Raw genomic sequence first — 17,360 nt, 5'->3', positions numbered from 1 at the left:
CACTCCAGCTTTAACTTTCTGGATGGGTTCTTTTTATGTCTCTTGTCTTTTGTTTATTCCCATCTTATCAATTTGGTTGGACTTCCAATGTACCTAAGTGAACATAAACTTGCCTCCTTTTCTGTAAAGCATTAAAGAACGAGAGCCCCATATGGCTAACACCCCAGAGGACAGGATCACACTTCAAAACGACCTTGACAGATTAGAGAACTGGGCAAAAACAAACAAGATGAATTTTAACAGGGAGAAATGTAAAGTATTGCACTTGGGCAAAAAAAATGAGAGGCACAAATACAAGATGGGTGACACCTGGCTTGAGAGCAGTACATGTGAAAAGGATCTAGGAGTCTTGGTTGACCACAAACTTGACATGAGCCAACAGTGTGACACGGCACCTAAAAAAGCCAATGCAATTCTGGGCTGCATCAGGGCTGCATAGGAGTATAGCATCTAGATCAAGGGAAGTAATAGTGCCACTGTATTCTGCTCTGGTCAGACCTCACCTGGAGTACTGTGTCCAGTTCTGGGCACCACAGTTCAAGAAGGACACTGACAAACTGGAACGTGTCCAGAGGAGGGCAACCAAAATGGTCAAAGGCCTGGAAACGATGCCTTATGAGGAACGGCTAAGGGAGCTGGGCATAGAATCATAGAATCATAGAATCATAGAATCATAGAGTTGGAAGAGACCACAAGGGCCATCGAGTCCAACCCCCTGCCAAGCAGGAAACACCATCTGCCAAGCAGGAAACAGCATGTTTAGCCTGGAGAAGAGGAGGTTAAGGGGTGATATGATAGCCATGTTCAAATATATAAAAGGATGTCACATAGAGGAGGGAGAAAGGTTGTTTTCTGCTGCTCCAGAGAAGCGGACACGGAGCAATGGATCCAAACTACAAGAAAGAAGATTCCACCTAAACATTAGGAAGAACTTCCTGACAGTAAGAGCTGTTCGACAGTGGAATTTGCTGCCAAGGAGTGTGGTGGAGTCTCCTTCTTTGGAGGTCTTTAAGCAGAGGCTTGACAACCATATGTCAGGAGTGCTCTGATGGTGTTTCCTGCTTGGCAGGGGGTTGGACTCGATGGCCCTTGTGGTCTCCTCCAACTCTATGATTCTATGATTCTATGATTCATACGGCTAAAGATAGAAGGAGCCCTATGACCCACCAGTGTCCCTGATTATGAGGAAACATCCTGTGGGCATACAGCCTTTTCCTATTAACACCAAATATGTGGTCATGATAGGGGCAATAATAGACAATACATTAATGTACAATAATGTATATTAATCCTGCATGAATGACAGTAAGATCAGAAATGGCATGAGAGAAAAGCAAATATCCCTCCTCTGCAATGTAATTCATCTAATGCGTCTTTCACCAAGCGTTCCCTGATGTGTTAGGGGTTTTTGAAATGTTTGTCCATTCAATTCTTAATACCTGATTTCGGTGTCCATTCGGTGTCCTTAGGGGCAGTCCTTTGTGGTCTGTGCAAACAACTGAAGGGTGTTGTTGTCAGATGAGGGAACCTATGGCCTAGAAGATGAGCAGGTTAAATTATTGGAATAATAAACCAGATGTGTATAGCTTGACTAGAGAACTGGCCCTGCAAGCCAATAAAAAAAATGTTTGAGCACTTGTAAAATATTAATTTTAAAGTGATGGACATGTGTGTGTTTGGTAGGAGTTGATGGTGATATCCAAACATAGGCCACAGGCACCATGCTGCTTTAAACAGCCATGGCTTCCCCCCAAATAATTCTGGGAGCTGTAGTTTGTTAAATGTGCTGAGAATTGTTAGGAGATCCCTACAATTCTCAGAGGGTTTAACAACAAATCCCTCTTGCCAGCCAAGTCTGGGAATTGTAATTCTTAGCACCCTTAAAAAAACTGCAGCTCTCAGAATTCTTTGGTAGATCTGTTTAAAGTGCTTTAAATGTATGCTGTTAATGCGTCCACAGTAATATGACATGGTTCATATGGAACCAAATTGTGCAGCGTAATCACCACTGTTTGTAATGAAAATGATATTCTCAGAAGCAGTTTACTCAGGTGACTGTAACACAAAATTTCCTACGCACACACACAAAAAGGGTGTTTAGCATTTGCCCCCATTCATGTGAAGGAGACTGCAAGATTTCTATTTGATGCTAAATCAGGCTCATCGTTAATTCGATAGCAAGTTCAAGGGGAAGATCAATGCCTATTAGAGAAATTAAGACTCCTCTTTCCAAGAATGAGTAAAAGGTATATCACTGCTGGTACAATCTGAAAATGTTAACTCATGCCCATTGCAGATCTCAAGGGTTTCTACCCTTACCATGCATTTAAGAATAGTAGTCAGAGGTATAGGAATGGGAAGAAAAGAAGAAGTGATTAGGCATATGTAGTTCACACCTAAATCCCGGGTTCACTTGGTTGCCATGCCTTTAGTCTCACCCAAAGCAGAAGTGAAAGCTGACCATAGAAAACAATGGAGAAGTGCAGAATTTATCAAGAATCGTGTCAGACTAAGTCATATTGAGAGCTGACCCATTGAAATCAACATAGTTGTTACTCTTTCAGCCTATTGAGTCCTATTATTTCCAATAGCTCTAGCACTTAACTATCACTGAGGATGTTAAAATTATTGATATCAAACTGCCCGGGTCTCAACATAAGAACTGAAGAGAAACCTGCTGGATCATCCCAAGGGCCCATCTAGTCCAGTATCCTGTTCTCACAGAGGTCAACCCAGGGGCTTGTGGGAAACCCACAAGCAGTTAAGATGAGCTGGCGAGGCCCTTGTTGCTAGTTCTGTCAAGCTGTGGTTTGCAGAGTGGAGGCACAATACAGTGGTACCTCGGGTTACAGACGCTTCAGGTTACAGACTCCACTAACCCAGAAATAGTACCTCAGGTTAAGAACTTTGCTTCAGGATGAGAACAGAAAATCGTGTGGCGGCAGTGGGAGGTCCCATTAGCTAAAGTGGTAGCTCAGGTTAAGAACAGTTTCAGGTTAAGAACGGACCTCCAGAACGAATTAAGTTCTTAACCCGAGGTACCACTGTACAGGGTCTTCTTTGTGGATACCCCTCAGCTGTGGAATAACCTCCTGTATGAAGTGTGTCTGTCTCAGACACTGAGAACCAGTAACTTAATGCCCAATTTTAGGAGTGGTAAGATCATTTTGACTCAAAATTCTAGGGTTCTGTGCCCTCAAGTACCTCTCCAGTTGGAGATGTTGTTATTTCATCACGGATACAGTGATGTGGTTTCCACGTTACATTAACCATAGTTGAACTATAGCTCAGTGTAACTGAGTAGTGTATTGAAATCATGGCCGCTTTGCTCTTCCTCTACTCCTGCTAGGAAACAGGCAGTGGCCTCACTTGCCACATCACTTGAACCCAGTCTTATGGTTTGTTTCCCTCCAGACAAATCAGAAGAGGAGGCCAAGGTTTGTGCTGTGGCAGCAGGCACAGAGAAGCAATTTGCCTGGGATTTTAGCTTAATGTACCGTCACACTGCTCATTCCCATAAAGCCAGGCCAAGACACTGAAGTATATTAGTTTGTATGCTGTTTTGTGGTCTCCCTGCAAGGAATCTATGTCACATCCTGCTTCTTCAACATGAAACACGAGATTGAAGATCTTGGTGTGTCAGAAATACAGTAGTGGAGCCCAGTGCTTCCCCCCCCCCCAAAAAAAGGTGCCGGAACACACTTTTTAACCAAAAAAAGAGAGGTGCCGGTATTGCATACCCTTGAGTGCAGTCTCCCCTAAAGGGGGGGGGAGCACTGGTGGAGCCCTATCTGCAAAGCAGCCTTTCAGTTTCTTTGATGTGCCTGTGTGTCTCTATAAGAGATTGCAGCATTTCACTTCCTCTTCCTGCCTGAATCTCTTTGTCCTCTGTGTAGTGTGCTAATAATGCCTGCCGCCAATAAAAGCCTTTCTTTTTCTGCAAGGAGAGCCTTCCTAAGTGCTGAATGGCAAGTATGTTTGACCCTAAACCCACAGGTGAATGTATGAAAAAGCAGTTTCAGGAACTATTTCACAACATGTAAAAACTTTATGATCTTACCAAGAGGTTCAAGGTTTTGTTTTGTTTTCCTGTCACAAAGCAAGGTGCTGTAACACAACAAATGCAACACATGTAAAGGAAAAGGAAAAAGCCATTTCTTTGTAAATGGCTAAAATTAAAATACACCAAGCATATCTGAATCGCAGAGGTGTGGAGGACACACGGGCTACAGCTGAAAATAACAAGGGACAGAATAATAACAGTGTGCTGGGGAGCATAATTGCAACACAGCATAAAATTCCCGTAATAACACTAAACATTTGCAGTTCAGTGATATCGCCAGCCTGTGCTTCAGGATTAGCTTTGTTGCTCTTTCATCCTGGAGGAATCCCCTCCCCATTAGCAAATTTCGGTTCTGATTCTCTCTCTCTCTCTCTCTCTCTCTCTCTCTCTGTGTGTGTGTGTGTGTGTATGTACGTGCACGTGCCGTAACTGAACTCTATCCAATACAATCCCTATTATTTCTGGACAGCACTAAAGCTCTGAAGATGTATTACACTAATGTATCATCATAGCACTGTCATTCTGACGATATATTAGTGTAATACATCTTCAGAGCACTCAAATGATGGGGCTGTCTAGGAGTTGATTCAATTCAATTACTGGACAAAAGGCATTGCTAGTCAACTGAATGGAGAAAGAGAGAGAATACTTCCTGTAGAAGCCTTGCTAGAGCGCATTAGTGCAAAAATGTCATTATGAAGGCTGCTATTGTGTGAAGGCTGCTGCCATACTCTGCACAATGATATTGAGCACACACGCCTGTATTCATGAGGAGGAAACACAATTGTACGCTGGTGAGCTGGGTTGCACTAATTCCTACAATCATGGTTTCCAAAAACTACTGCTATGTGGTTTTGGGAAATTGCTATGATCATGTAACTGTGTGTGCCATACTTCTCTGCTAATTCCCTCTGCATGATCATAAGTATATGCAAGACAAGATCAAGGATAGGCATATCGGAACTCAATCCTATTGTATCAAAGAAATTCAGCAGCAGCACAGCTATAAACCCATCCTTCAGGTGGTTATTATACTGGTTTTATTTAACAGCAATCTTCAGTATCTTGGAACACTGATGCCCACTTTGCATGTTAGAAAGAACGTACACAAAATGAAGTCTGCTTGTGAGGGCACATGCCATGTTTGAAGAACTTCCATCCATGTATGCAGACTGATCTTTCTACACTGGGAATCAGACCAGGATCAGGGAGATTTAAGGTTTGAAACCTCACTGTGTGACTATAGGTCACCGCTATGTTTCAGCCTAAGCTACTTCATAGGGTTGTGCCAATAAGAAAATGGATGTGGGGGTGGGAGCTCCTTGCAGGAAATGCAATATAAAAAATATAATAAGTATATTAAATATTGCAACAACATGTGGACTAATGGCGTTTAAACTAATAAAAATGAGGGATGGCCCTTAGCTCTGTGGTAGACCAAGTGGTTCCAAATTCAGTCCCTGACATATGGTCAGGAAGAACTGCATGCCTGTGACCCTCAGAGGTGTTACTAGTCATAGGAGACAATAATGGGCTAGATGGACAAATTGACAGACCTGGTGTTGAAAAGCACACACTTTGTATATGTTTTTTATCCATCATATGTCCAATGACCCTTAAACTGACCACTGAATTTCAGAGGTTCCTGTTGCAGAAAAACTTCTATCTTCCCACTACTTCCAGTTTGTTTAGCATAGACTCATAGAAGAGTTGAAAGGGACCCAAGGGTCACCTGTCCAACCCCTTGCAATGCAGGAATCTCAGCTAAAGCATCCTGTGGCCCAAGACACCATAATGTTGTAATAGCTGGAATTATGAAAGCTAGAAGGAAAACATCATAGCTCCATTCTTGGAGACAAAGGATGGGTGCAACTGTCCCATGTTATAGGAAACAAATGGAACAATGTGGAAACTGGGACAACTCTGGGTTTGTTCTCTTTTAAATTGGTCAGCTCCAGATTCATATTCTCTTTGTAATGGTGAGATATACAGATCATAGTGAAATAGATGAATTTTCTAGATGACTGAAAGAATTCGTTGCAGACGTTTTCATACGTGTGTGTGTGTGTGTGTGTGTGTGTTATGGGGAAACAGTGTAAAACAATTCAGTGGTTTTATTTGATGAGCACTGACATACCTCCCTTATGCCATCATTATTCTGCTGGCAGGCAACAGCTTGATTATGGGCACCAGAACTGCTCTTATCTTCCAGGTGAGAGATGAAGGAATGAGGTGAAACATCTGTTCCCTGCAGCTAAGTTGGAATGGGTCTGGTGATTAGCCAGAAATCCTTCAGTGGCAAACCACGGCAGGAAGAATCAACTCTGACTTGGCCAGGAATAGCCAAAAGCTCAGAGGACTCTCATTTTTCATGTAGGAAAATAGAAAATTGGACATTAGGCCATTATGAATAATTGCCCTGGCCTGCTGAAAGCTATTTATCTCAATCTCAGTCTGTGGCATGTATTTCATATTTACTTTCTTGTCTTAGTAGGGGGAGATGAGAGTACTGGATAGCGACTATTTCATCCTGTCCCAACAGCTTAGATTGAGTATTTGCGCGTCGAGGTCCCCAAGACACCCCCCCAAGAAAAACACAATTAACACTTAATTTTTGTTTAAGGTTTTTGGCATAATTTTGGCCACAACTTTATTCAAATACAGCAATGTGAGTGGTTGCTTAGGCATTGGTAGCACTAACTGCCCCCGCACAGGGACAACTCTGACATTCGCACCCCCCGCGAAGTCAGGAAGGGTAAGTCACCTGGGGAGAGAGACGGGACTGGGAACCATGCCTCACCTCTCCCCAGCATGCTCCCAGGAGCTTGCGTGGCCCTAGCCCCTTGCCAGGGGGTTTCGGACAAAAGCATGGGGGAGCCCCTGGGTTCCTTTAATGGTAAAACCCTTCAGCAGCAGCAGCAGCATTTTGGAGGGGCAGGCACAGCCGAATCCATACCCCTCCACCAGCAGCAGCATTTTGGGGGGCAGGCACAGCCGAATCCATACCCCCCCCCAGCAACCAATTCCAGACCAATGCCTAACCGCAAACCTTACAAGTTGTGACGATTTGCTACGCGGTAGGCAAAAACCAAGTGGCACACACTAATCAGCCAAATGGCAAAATTCCTACCGGGCCCCTGCCCCAAAGCAGACGACCCCATGACAGGCAATAGCAAGGTCAAGCAAACAGCCTAACATTAGGGAAGGGAGGGCGGGTGATCCGAAGCATGCAGCGAAAGAGGACGTCCGTTGCTGCGTGCCTTGTATTTAACAAATAGGGCTGTCAATCACTAATTGGCAACATCTAAATTTCCCCAGTAACAGCCTGCCCCTGCTTACAGGATGGCCAAACCATTTGCCTAATAACAGTGAGGTGTCTTGTCAGCCCCGCCCGCAACCTGTGCTCTTCATGAGGGAGAACACACTTTGTAACTGGGTAAAACTCAAAGGGAGGATTCTGATGGTAGTAGGGTCAGATTGATTCTGGGCAGCTCCCAACAAAATACTAAAACCACAAAAAAAAATCAAACACAAAAAACTTCCCTATACAGGACTGCCTTGAGATGTCTTCTAAAAGACAAATAGTTGTTTACAGTGGTGCCTCGCAAGACGAAATTAATTCATTCTGCGAGTTTTTTCGTCTTGCGAATTTTTCGTCTTGCGAAGCACGGTTTCCCATAGGGTATTAACGGTTTTAAGAAAAAGCAAACAAACTTGCAAGACGTTTTCGTTTTTCGTCTTGCGAAGCAAGCCCATAGGGAAATTCGTCTTGTGAAGCAACTCAAAAAACGAAAAACTCTTTCGTCTTGCGCGTTTTTCGTCTTGCGAGGCATTCGTCTTGCGAGGTACCACTGTATTTCCTTGGCATCTGATAGGGTGGCATTCCACATTCTGTGCTGTTTTATGCCACAGTATCCATAACACATTTGCCATGTGGACATTTATCCTTCCTTCCAATGCCAACATCGCATGTGACCATAGGAACATCATGTGGCTTGACTATCATTCATTCATTCCCCACCCTTTCCCCCCTGACAGGGACTCAGAGACCTATCTAGTCTAAGTCTTTAGACATTTCTGTCACTTTCTTCTGTCCTGCTTTTACTGCTTGTGGTATTCTTACAACCTGGATCATGTGCAATAATGGGTAGGAACATGATATGAGAATTCTGCAGCAGAGATGTTGGTTAGGTATGATGACATTTTGGACACACCACCTACTTTGACGTTTTCATCCCCCAAAAAGTTTTTGATTTGAGTTTCTACTGAAATGAGGCTGCATTTTAATGTTGTATTTTAATCTTGTTTTTAAGTTATATTTTAATCAAGTGTTTTTATACCTAGTGTTAGCCGCCCTGAGCCCGGACTTGGCTGGGGAGGGTGGGGTATAAATAAATTTTATTATTTTATTATTATTATTATTATTATTATTATTATTACTGACCCTTTATTCTATTGTTCTTTGTTGTTGAGGGTGAGTTGCTCTTTCTAGGTCTGCATATATTCTGCTGCCATTCTAACACTTCGGCCTTTTTTGAAAGGCTTTTCTGAACTATTAAAAAAACCCACTAGGCTTCAATGACAAAATAATTGTAACATTTATTTCAGCATCTGTAATGTTCAGGGACTTAAGATTTGTTGTGACCAAGTAATAAGGCTTCACAAGATCTGTTAGCTCTCCAAAGCCCTAAGAATATTCTTCATTCTTTAAAAGAGCCATGTTAAAAATGGAGGGACCACCACTGGAATAGCTAGATGTGATAAGTATATATTTAACTCAGACTGAATGCAAACTTTGGGCAAGCAGCTCATTGATAAGAATAATGGCAATCAGCCTCACAGGTGCTCAGTCTTGTGCTGGTATGATGAAGCTGCAACATGTGGAATAGGTATGCTTCTGGGTAGAGAAAATACTAGGAAGATAGGGAATTCAGTATGCAACTCTCCAGGATTTCAGACAGGAGACAGCGCTACCTGGAGATGCTGGGGATTGAACCTGGGACCTGCTGCATTGCAAAGGAGATGCTCTGCCACCGACCTACAGACCTTTCCTTGATCAGTGGCAGTACACCAGGTGTGCTGCAAGGCTAACCCAGGCCTGTGTTAAAGCAGAATGAGAACACTGCACCGGTGATGGGTTGTGACTTTAGTATTCAGAGCTCCTAACAAGTAGTGAAAAGAAGGGTCTTAACCCTTGGTAGACTGCTATATATGTCTACTGGGCTTTATCTGGCATCAAATTGTGAAGCCTTCATATTTGGCTTCATGGCTACAAGCTGTAGGGGGATATTTATTGAAAATGCTTCATCCATGGTTGCTGCGCTCTTCAGCTGTTAGCAGGAAAAGGAAGTCGGCAATTAAGCCCGCACTCCTATGCATACTTACTTCTCAGTACTCCCATTTGTACCCAGGAGAATGTATTTCAGAGTCAACATGCCCAGGATCAGAGTAAACATCTTGTCACGAAGGTGAAGATGGGAAGTCTATTTCTTGGAACATGCTTGTGACATGGGAACATTCTGAACAAAAACACGGAAGAGAATTAACTCTGTCCCTGGCTGTTTTGTTGATCTCCGGTGAACACTAAACCTTTGCACCTGTAGTGTACGTAGCCTGACTTTTCTTCTTCTTCTTCTTCTTCTTCTTCTTCTTCTTCTTCTTCCACAACAGAAGGACGTCTGACCATGCTGCTATCCATATAGTGTACAGATATCCATCTGGTCTATTTGTTTCAGTATCTTATGCTATTTCCAACCGTGAGCAGCTGTTTTTATCTACATCAAGAGTATTAAAATGTAGATAGACATCCTTTATATCAAGATTCTACCTCTAAGGCAGCAAAATCAATACCCTAATGTATCCTAGCACAACAGCTGGGTAAGGATGCCGTGGTAAAATGACTGTAAAAGGAAAATTCAAAGTTACTTCAGAGTATGGTGACTTTATGGATCTCAGTTATATATAATTTAGCCTGACAGCAGTTCAGCTCAGTGATAAAAAGTTAATATAACTTTGAGAGTGGTGGTGGGGAATTAAACCTGGCTTTTTCAGTTTTAAAACCAATATGTACACTAGCCTCAAAACTAGCAATTTTGAAACAGCAGTGAACTGGACACTGTGCTTCTAGGAAAAATATAAATAGTCCCTATGAGTCATTTTATCTCTGAATAGAACATAAAAATATACTTTTTCAATAAAGTGCTGTTTGAGGATTGCCACTTAGTATTAAAGGGAAACTGCAGTGCAGTTTACTATAAAATTTTTGATTTATTACAAGATAGAGAATGTTCTCTGGAAATGGACAGCTTTATGCTGGCATTACCGTTACTTACTATTCTCGCGTCATTGTAGCAACACCACTTTGATGATTGACAGTAATACATCAGTTTAATAGCCTTAAAAGATTTGTTTCTCTAATGATGCATTTGTGTAATGATGGACCATCATTTCATGAAACTTTTCTGAATCAGCACTTAGAGGATTTGCATGGTTTGTTTTAAAATCTGTGCAGAAAGTGACACCCAGAGATGAGAATTTTGTTTTTAAAAAGTTGTTATCAATCTTTATAGATATAAGGGTCACCATTAGCTCTTTAGGGTTTATGGAGATATCACAGCTTTTAGGGCAGGAATAGCCAATGTGTTGCCTCCTGGTTTTGTGGATTACAGCTGCCAACATTGCTGGCCATTAACAGTATTGGCTGGGGCTGATGGGAGTTGAAGTCCAAAACATCTGGAATGCACCTCATTGGCTGCTATCCATGGCTTAGACCAGGCTTCCTCACCTTCGGCCCTCCAGATGTTTTTGGTCTACAACTTCCATGATCCCTAGCTAGCAGGACCAGTGGCCAGGGATGATGGGAATTGTAGTCTCAAAATATCTGGAGGGCCAAGGTTGAGGAAGCCTGGCTTAGGGATAAAGTACTTTGTATATCAGATGGAATCCATGGCACATCCAGGAAAGACCTCAGGGGTTGGTACTCTCAGACAGGTGCCAAAGCTTTAGCACCTCAGAGGAACACTGCTAATCCATGAACTGCTGCTGGTATCCTTCTGAGTACAAGCTGCTGGAAACTGCTTGCGGTCAGGTCCTGCGTACAGGTTCCTCACAGGAACTGATTGACCACTGTGAGAACAGGATGCTGAAATAGATGGACCATTGGCCTGATCCAGCAAGCTCATCATATGTTACTGTAAAGACAGTCCCTGCTTTTTATTAAAAGGATGTGACCATTTATTTTAATGCACAACTGAGGAGGCTTCGAGCCTCCAACAACAGTCAAGCGTCTTACCAAAATATACTAACAAACTCCAGGGAATTCTTCCTTCCATGTTGCCTCTGGAAGCAGGTGGACCCTCCTGAGCTGTTAACCCTCTCAAGTACTGTTGTTGCATGAACTTTTATCACAGTGGCTACCACCTGGTGCAATGCTATAGGGAAATTCATTTTCCTAGCCTCTGCCCACAGAGGAGGATTTAAGGGAGTACAACCAGTTCCATCACACCGGGCGCCTCAGAGGTGCCACTGGGGATGCCATGATTATGATTTAGAATGGAGCACACAAAGTGATAAAGGGTCATTAAGTCCAGTCACGAATGAGTCTGGGGTTGCAGCGCTCATCTCGCTTTACTGGCTGAGGGAGCCAGCGTACAGCTTCCAGGTCATGTGGCCAGCATGTCTAAGCTGCTTCTGGGGAACCAGAGCAGCACACGGAAACACCGTTTACCTTCCCACCACAGCGGTACCTATTTATCTTCTTGCACTTTGAAGCGCTTTCAAACTGCTAGATTGGCAGGAGCAGGGACCGAGCAACGGGAGCTCACCCCATCGTGGGGATTCGAACTGCCAACCTTCCAATTGGCAAGCCCTAAGCTCTGTGGTTTAGACCACAGCACCACCCGCGTCCCTACACACAAGGTGGAGGGGTGCCAATTTTTGGTGTCCCACAGGGTGCTGCTAAAATTCATAATTTGAACAAAGGCCCTTTACCCTCCAGTTCCTAAAGTGGTTCAGAGTTGGTGTCCTGGACAGTAAATGGATAGCAGGAACAGATTGCAATAAACTTTGCTGGAAAATATGAGGAAATTAAATTGCACTAAATTCTACAATGGAGCCCAAGTTTGCAATGCCCTACAGTGGTAGAAAAGTAATATAAATTCAAATAAAGCAATAATACATGATACAGAGATACATGTTATGTCATTTCAGAGCTATAGATCATCAGTATTCAAGATAGGAATGACTCATACTGCAGAGCAGAGAGTACAACCCGTGACATGGGCAAAATAAATAAATAGGGAGTTGTCTGTTTTCTTTGCTCAAAATAAGCATGTTTAAAGGCAATCTGATAATTAAAAAATGCAAAAGCCATGAAAGATCTTTAAGTAACAAATTTCACAGTTTGCATCATCTGGCAATAATACCAAATTCACAGGTATTACACATCTCTTTGGGCTATTAATCAGGGGTCAGCAAACTTTTTCAGCAGGGGGCCGCTCCACTGTCCGTCAGACCTTGTAGGGGGCCAGACTATTTTTTGGGGGGGGAATAAACGAATTCCTATGCCCCACAAATAACCCAGAGATGCATTTTAAATAAAAGCACACATTCTACTCATGTAAAAACACCAGGCAGGCCCCACAAATAACCCAGAGATGCATTTTAAATTTTTTAAAAAACACATTCTACTCATGTAAAAAAGCACTGATTCCTGGACCATCCACGGACCGGATTTAGAAGGCGACTGTGCCAGATCCGGCCCCTGGGCCTTAATTTGCCTACCCATGATCTTAACCCTGTGTAGGCAGACATTCTTATATACTGAAATCATTCGTGCACAAGAAACATGCATTTTTATTTTTTATCTGTACTTGATCATTCTCATGTTCATTCATTTGTAAATGTATGAAAATTCACAGATAATACCCAACGATGCCTTCATCATGTTTCCGAGGCCTCTGGGCAGTAATCATGCTACTTTATATAGTCATTGCTCCCCTCAAAGAATCCTGAGAACCGATAAACAATAAAATAAATATGATTCTTGTGACGGAAAACCATGTCCATTTAGCCTATAAATTTTTGGGTTCAAGCAGGACATTTAACTAATTTGAGGTTGCGACCCTATACACACTTACCTGGAAGTAAGCCCTATTGATTTCAGTGGGTCTTGCTTCCAAGTAGTCATGCATATAATTGAGCTGCAAATGGCTTTATTAGACAATGTCTTCTTCTTCAGCAAGATTGATTTTTCATGACTCACTCAAATATGAGCATTAATCCACATTTCTTATTTAATTAACTGCTACTGAGCATTTGCTTTTACTGTTACTGTTAGTCCAGTTTTATGCACAGCATTGTAAATATCAGTAAAGTTCAGCTTCAACTATATAGATAAAAGATACAGATATATTTGTCACAATGGAAAACCATGCCTATTTAGGATCTAGACTGCTTGCTTGTGAGTCCATCCTTACATTACATTGCACTTTTATTTATGATGACAAATGAACTGGCAACATGAGTGAATGCAGCATCCGGAGAGTTCCCTCTTTGCTTTGGACTTGGTGTATGTTCATTTATGTATGTTAAAAACACAGCATAAGACTGGGGTGAGGAGAGACATAAAGTGCTTGCAGACCCATGCCCACAATAAGAAGTAAATTCAGAGGAGTGAATGAGAGAGGGAACTTACAGTGCATTGGATTGAGCTGCAAAACTGTAGCCCTGTGTCCACTTACCTGAGGTTTCCCACTGAACTCACACTAAAGGTAAATTAGATTGTACTGTAAAAGAAGGACTTAGATTAACATCCTCCTAATGCTTATCTTTCTCTTACACTCAGCATTTCCTGGCTATTCTCTTTTCTGTACACTCTGAAGCTCTCCCTCTGCCTTGTGCTTCCACCAAAGGATGGGGAAGTAATATTGTAGTTCCTATGCAAAGTTAACTTCTGAACATGTGGCTTCCTTCCTGTACCATAAAACACAAGAGTTTAAGGGTGAAGAAAGACGTGTGTGTGCCAGGGGTGGGGGACACACATAACAACTTGATATTTATAATCTCTTTTCAGACCTGTACTTGGGACAAATATTCTAGTTCCCCACATCCAGAGTTAGCCTTGACTGATTTTTCCTACCACCCAAATTCAGGATTTTATAAATGCCTTGTGCTGCCTAAACAAATCTGCTGAGCGTGATAGTGACTCTTCTATATGATGTTCTTTGCAGCACATAATTTTAATAGATTACTATGGCATCTTCAAATAACATACACCCACGTGCGTTTTTGTTCTAAGAAACTCTGACAGACACTAATAACAGCTCTAATAAGAACTGTTGCAGGCACTCTCGGCAACTTTTTTTTTTAAACATGCATTTCATTTCTGAAAGTATTTGCTATTCAGTGTCCTCTCGCTCTCGCGTATTCCTCCATCAGCACCCTTTGCAGTAGCAGTTTTTTGTACAAGGTACACCCATTTTCCCTGCAGTTATTGTTTCTGCTGATATTTTTCAACTGGACTGATGACTGCTTCCTCAAGCTGGCAAGTTACGCTGCTTGTGCGGTAGTGCTATGCTGGCCTCTGAAGCCTGTCACTTCTGTCAATATTGGAGTGGCAGCAGTATTGACCTTGGCTGGAGCCGAATGTTGCTGCTCTCAAGGCTGCAAAGCAAATTCTACCAGCATTACAATCCTAGAGGCAGATCAAAATTTGAAGGCTGGGAAAAACCCTAATGTGCAGAGTTGAACTGCACCATGTTCATTATTTGCTTCCCTCATTCAACGAAGTTCAGAATTAAATGTGCCACCAAGACCCCATTCTGCACTGTACATTCACAGCAGTATCATACCACTTAAAATAGTTGTGGCTTCCCCCCAAGAATCCTGGGAGCTGTTGTTTGTCAACAGCACCGAGAGTTGTTAGGAAACACCCACCCACCCCTGAGATATAATTCCCTGGTTATGGGATTGTTACATCACTTTGGAAACTGTAGCTCTGCGGGTCTCTGCCTATTCCCACAACCCCCACCCAGTGTAAAGGGCTTTGGATTGCTCTGTAAATCCCCCATACCAACCTTCAGAGTTTTAAGAGATGCTTTGAATTCTGAGGTATGACATCCACTTCATAGGCTTCACTGCAAACAGTGTCATGCAATCCATCCTATTTGTAGACAGAGAAACTGGGAGAGCCAGCAGTTCCTCAGGTGTTGGGCTCACCATCAGCAGTGTGCTCCTCAGAGCAAGGGCTAATTCAGAAGACATTCACCTTTTATATTTTCCTGTCTTTTGTTGTTGTTGTTGCTGCCATTGAAACTGGCAATACCAACAACTTGCATGTTGGCAGCTTGGACACATTTCACACCCTCCATAATTCCCCATACCTGCTTCCATTCCAGTGCATTATCAGGGGGATATAGTGGGGAATATTCATAAAATATTCTGCATAGGAACATAGGTAGCTGCCTTATACTGAGACAGACCATTTGTTGTTGTTTAGTCGTTCAGTCGTGTCCGACTCTTCGTGACCCCATGGACCAGAGCATGCCAGGCACTCCTGTCTTCCACTGCCTCCCGCAGTTTGGCCAAACTCATGCTGGTAGCTTCGAGAACACTGTCCAACCATCTCGTCCTCTGTCGTCCCCTTCTCCTTGTGCCCTCCACCTTTCCCAACATCAGGGTCTTTTCCAGGGAGTCTTCTCTTCTCATGAGGTGGCCAAAGTATTGGAGCCTCAGCTTCAGGATCTGTCCTTCCAGTGAGCACTCAGGGCTGATTTCCTTAAGAATGGATAGGTTTGATCTTCTTGCAGTCCATGGGACTCTCAAGAGTCTCCTCCAGACCATAGGCCCATCTATGTCAGTACTGTCTGCACTGGCTAGCAGTGGTTTTCTGGGTTTCAGACAGGGTTCTCTCCCAGCCCTACCTGGAAATAATAAGAATTGAACCAGGGACCGTCTATAACATGCATAGGCAAACTAAGGCCCGGGGGCCGGATCTGGCCCAATTGCCTTCTCAATCTGGCCCATGGATGGTCCAGGAATCAGTGTGTTTTTACATGAGTAGAATGTGTGCTTTTATTTAAAATGCATCTCTGGGTTATTTGTGGGGCATAGGAATGCGTTCTCTCTTTTTTTCAAAATTTAGTCCAGCCCCCCACAAGGTCTGAGGGACAGTGGACCAGCCCCATGCTGAAAAAGTTTGCTGACCCCTGGTCTACATGCAAGGCTCATGCTCTGCCACTGAAGTGTGGCCTGTTCCTAAAGTTGCCTTCTTTTTCTAGGGCCGTGGGTGGGTGGGTTCTATGAAGAGAAAAATATCACATTTCCCCCACAGAAAAATACCATCTGAGGAATTTTGGATCCAAGCGTATTTTTTGCTTTTTCCACACACACACCCATCTGCTGCAATTTAATGCAATGCAGTGCTGCGAAACTCACTTGCTACTTCTCAGTAGGAACCTGATACCAGTATAACATAGCAAAGTGTATTCAAATACTGCTGTAACGGCATATGAAAACAGAGCATTTTTTACTAGGCCACACTACTTTCAAGCAAATCAAAATGTAGCTTTTATTCCATTCTGGCTGGTAACATATGCTTCATTTCAAATTGATAGTAAATAATATTTTCCTAGAAATTCATTCGCCCTAGCAGAATGTAACAGCAGCCAACCACATAAACAGGAACAGCTGGCTCTTTAGCAGAAGCTTACCTTTCATAATATATTCCTTCCAAGTGAAACAGAAAAGGAGAAAACAGCATCACTCCACTGTATTTTGTTGTATCCTATTAATTGATTTCCCTGCCTCTGCCTTTCCTCATTTTTAATTATGATTTGGCAGGCATATTTTGTTTTTTTGCATTGGTGCTCCCATTTATGCTTTGAAACACTTGAAACGAGGTCCCAGTCCTGTGCTGGGAGTAGATATGGGGGAGAAATTCAAATAACATTTAAAGCCAAATCTATCAAATTCACACCTTCCGAAACAATATAAGAACTGCATGAAAGCTGCACTTACTTGAATTTTTTGATGCAGTCTTCTGAGCAATGTTTACAAAAATGCATATATTAGGGGAAAGTGTGCATAAAAATGAAAATAACATTAAAATGCATATTAGGCAAACACGCTTGCAAAAAAATGTGCACATTAGTCAAAATTGCTTACAGAAATATTCTTCTTGGAAGAAATTCACTCTAGAATGCTGGTGGATTTTCATGCAGGATTTTCCTTTGGAAGTGAATGTAAGTATGCAAAAATAAGAAAGCAAGAGCACTAAAATGGACAGATTCATCCCTAC

At 42.6% G+C, this 17,360-nt stretch overlaps 1 protein-coding gene across 2 annotated transcripts in view; it reads left to right on the top strand.

The window, feature by feature from the left end:
- Positions 1 to 17,360, top strand: part of NEGR1 (neuronal growth regulator 1) — a 466,181-nt gene that overhangs the window by 301,489 nt on the left and 147,332 nt on the right. The window lies entirely within an intron of this gene.

The sequence above is a fragment of the Podarcis pityusensis genome, assembly GCF_964106645.2.
Source record: "Podarcis pityusensis genome assembly, chromosome: 6".
Lineage (NCBI taxonomy): Eukaryota > Metazoa > Chordata > Lepidosauria > Squamata > Lacertidae > Podarcis > Podarcis pityusensis.
Note: the sequence above shows the minus strand (reverse complement) of the source record. Positions and strands in the feature narration are given on the sequence as shown.